The sequence below is a fragment of the Monodelphis domestica genome, chromosome 6 (assembly GCF_027887165.1).
Source record: "Monodelphis domestica isolate mMonDom1 chromosome 6, mMonDom1.pri, whole genome shotgun sequence".
Classification (NCBI taxonomy): Eukaryota; Metazoa; Chordata; class Mammalia; order Didelphimorphia; family Didelphidae; genus Monodelphis; species Monodelphis domestica.
The window spans coordinates 307,461,890-307,466,115 of NC_077232.1; the positions used below are offsets into that span (position 1 = coordinate 307,461,890).

At 34.1% G+C, this 4,226-nt stretch overlaps 1 pseudogene; it reads left to right on the forward strand.

Annotated features, from left to right (window-relative positions):
* The first annotated feature begins 1,208 nt into the window (after nt 1-1,208).
* Nucleotides 1,209-2,649, forward strand: LOC100010495 (elongation of very long chain fatty acids protein 6-like; annotated as a pseudogene).
* The last annotated feature ends 1,577 nt before the right edge of the window (nt 2,650-4,226 follow it).

The following is a 4,226-nucleotide window of genomic DNA, read 5'->3' on the forward strand; positions in this document are numbered from 1 at the left end:
GAAATTACCTTGTATTTACATATTTTGTGGATTTATGTATTTAAAAATATAAGTATATATACATATTTGTATAATTTTATAATTTTGCTCTAAAAGTATTATATGGGCTTGTGCTCTCCCATAAACATATATATGAATTATATAAAAGCATGCCTATATTTGTGTCATTTATGTGTATATATGCATTTATATATGTATATGTTATATACATATATGTAAAGACATAATACATAGGAAGATATGAAGACAAAGATACAAAAAAAATCTATTACCCTATAAATATATTATTAGCCAATGAAAAGAAGTAAAAAATTCTCAAAAGATGAATTAGAAGTTATTAATAATCATATGAAAAATGCTTCAAAAATCTAATAACCTCATGTAGATAAGAACAAAAACTTTTCTCAATATGGTCATCCAAAGAAATGAACAAACAACTCTCAAAAGAATTCTGTATGATTAAAAACCATATGAAAGAATGTCCAGATTACTAATGATAAGAAAAGTGCAAATCATATCAACTCTGAGGCTTTACCTCGTATCCAGAAAATTAGTAAAGAAGATAAAAAATGAAAAGAGTCGATGTTGGGAAAGGAAGAATAGAAAGAGAGGCACACTAATGAATTCTTTAAAGAGCTATAAATAAGTACAACCATTTTGAAAAAAATTAGAATTATGCAAATAAGTTAATTAAAATATCTGAACAATTTGATTCAGAGATTTCACTGTGAGGTGTTAAAATTAAGGGGGGAGGGGAGAGAACAGTGATGAAAAGAACGTACCTACCTACAAACACCAAAACTATTTATACCAATATTACTGCTAGCATTATGCTAGCAAATAACAGAAAACATTATTTCAGAAATAGCTAAGCAAATTATGGTACATGAATGTGTATATGAATGTGTATAATGAAATGTCACTATGCAGTAGGGTGCCATAAATAAAAAAATACAGAGATGTGTGAAAGCACTTATGTGAACTGCTCTAAAATAAAGTGGAGAGAGACACCAGAGAAGGAGAATAGGAAGGGCAGGAAAAAGCAATGCTCAATCCAGGATACAGAGAGGCTGCACAGGGAGAGGGAGAAATTGGGGGGTGGGTGGGGGAAGGAACATAGAGAATACTAGAAAGGTGAGAAAAGGCTTTTTGCAAATAATTTACATATTCTTATATAGAATACGCAGGGACTCAGAGAACCAGTTCCAATGAACATGTCAGGGTTGACTTTGCAAGAATATGACTTTGAAAAGCAATTCAACAAGAATGAATCATCCAGTGGATGCAAGAGAACTGGAAGAAATTGTTCTTGTTTTCAGCGCTGTATGCTGCCTTTATATTTGGTGGTTGGCACCTAATGAACAAGCGAGCAAAGTTTGAGCTGAGGAAGGCCCTTGTGCTGTGGTCCCTGAGCCTTGCAGTCTTCAGTATATTCGGTGCTCTTCGAACTGGTGCTTATATGGTGTACATTTTGATGACCGAAGGCCTGAAGCAATCAGTTTGTGATCAGAGTTTTTACATTGGACCTGTCAGCAAATTTTGGGCTTATGCATTTGTATTAAGCAAATCACCTGAACTTGGAGATACAATATTCATTATTCTTAGGAAACAGAAACTCATCTTTCTGCATTGGTACCACCATGTCACTGTGCTTCTTTACTCTTGGTACTCTTACAAGGACATGGTGGCTGGAGGTGGTTGGTTCATGACGATGAACTAGAGGGTGCACGCAGTGATGTACTTGTACTACGCTCTGTGGGTGGGCTTCCGTGTCTCAAGGAAGTTTGCTATGTTCATCACCCTGTCCCAGATCACACAGATGTTGATGGGTTGCATAGTTAATTACCTGGTCTTCTCCCGGATGCAGCAAGACCAATGCCACTCTCATGTTCAGAATATCAAATGGTCTTCTCTCATGTACCTCAGTTACTTTGTACTCTTCTGTCATTTTTTCTTTGAAGCCTACATCGGCAAAATGAGGAAAACAAGGAAGGCTGAATAGTGTTGGAACTGAGAAGGAAGCCATCACTCAGGGTCATCAAGAAATAAAAAACAGACAAAAGAAAATGGCACAAGGAATCATATATATGGTGCAGTTAAAAATGATAATAATTTAAAACAAAACTTGGCAGCTTAGGGGTAACTAGGTTGATCTAACCCAGTAAGTTTATGATCCTTTCATGGTGAGGACTCACTGAGTTCAACTTCATCTCAAAGGACTGCTGCTGAAAGTCACTATCCCTCCCGTATCCCTTTGACTCTGGGGGGGTGGGATTAAAGAAAGAAAAGGCAAATGAAGGTTATTAACAAATTTTATGGAAAAATATTTAATAAGTGTTATATTTCCCTAAGTCCAGAAGACTTTTACTAAAAACAAAAGAAAACAAAAAAATCAACTTATTTCTATATCAAAGCTTGCTAATCTTTTTTTGACACTAAACTTGAGCCAACAAGAAAAATGACAAAATCAGTGGAGGTGCAGGGGTGTGCCATAGAACCAATGCTTTGGGAATGGATGGCAATTTTAGGCCAAATGGAAGAGGTATCTAGAAGGCTTATTAAGGTGGTCCTGAGCCACAACTTGACGAGGAAGGGGAAAGCTTTTCCTACTGCAATCTAGAAATTGTAGGCAACTTTTTGGCTAGTGAGTATGCAAAAACCAGCTGGGGGATGATCCTTTGACCAGGTTTTTAAAATGAAGAAAACATGACTGCCCAGTTCCAAAAACAAAAACAAAAACAAAAACAAAAAATAAAATAAAATAAAGTGGAGCAATAAATTAATATAGACAATGACTATAACAACTGAAATGGAAAGCACAACCAGTATGAAAAATTAAAAATTAATATGGCACTTTTATGAAGAGTAACCATGGCTCCAAAGAAGACATATAATTAGAAATAATTGTCCATTTCCTTTTATGGGGTGGGGAATTGAACATTGGATATATTACCAAATGTTTTTAATGTATTGATCAGTTTTTTTTTCCTGTTCCATTTTTCCCCTTTAAATACATATTATATGAATTGTCTTTCTGGGAGAAGAAAAGAGAGAAAGAGATACAGTGGGAAATTTAGGGGATTCAAAACCAAAATATAACCAAAAAAATGTATTTTTAAAAGAATGTAAATCTTTGCAAGCAAGATTATTCTGTTTTATTTTTTGTCCTTCCATATTTAGTGCCCAGAGACATTAGGCCTACTTGTTCTTTGATTCATTCAGTCTTCCCTTCCCTTCACCTTGCCCATTTTGTTGGAAGAAATATTCACTCAGATCTAAAAGAAAATATGTTTATATTTATCTAGAGATAAAATCATTATGAAAGTATAGTCAGTAAGCAAACAAAAGATAAAGAGAGGTAGAAACTCTTGAGAATGAGAGATACTAGTTTTCCAGGTGATAACAGTATCACTGGTGTTGGGGTAATAGGAGAAGAAATGGAGAGTTAATAAATTCATCAACTTCCACAGTGTGGTGAGAAAGAAAAGAAATTAAAAATGTTATGCTGATTTTGTCACTTCTTAAGTAGATCAGTTCACCCCTTATGCTGCAACTACTCATGATCACATTCAATTTATAGTAGCAGCACAGTAACAATATATTTGGTAACTGTCTCCCTCCATTCTCTCCACAGAGCTCAAATGTTCCCCATTCCTCATGGTACTTGGATCCTTCCTCACAGCTGGGGAAAATGCTATATTTTTATAAGTCTTTTGATGGTAGGGGCTACAAAGATATGTCACTATTTGATTTTTAAAACAATTGTCAGGAAAATAGGCTGACAGAAACCCAAACTCTCTACGCAGATAAGCTATAATGAATAATGACAGCATCTGTAAAAGCAATAAACATTATAGATTAGAGGAGCAAGAAAAAAATTGCCTTTCAAATCAATGGAAAGAGGAATAATTGATAGCTAAACAAGAAGTAAAGAATATCAGAAAATAAAATGGACAATTTTATTACACATTTTAAATTCTTGAAACAAAATTAATGCCAAAACAATTAGAAAAGAAACTGATAACTGAAGGAAATGTAATATCTTTAGGAGCAAATTTCTCTGATGAGTGTCTCACTATCAAGAAAGAAAGTTAGAATTCCCAGTTATAGGAATAAAAATTATTTTTCAGTTCATATCCAAGGGATACGAATAGGCATTTTTAAAAAGAAATATAAACTATCAAGAGTGATCTAAAAATGTTCTAAATCAGAATTAAAGACATGAA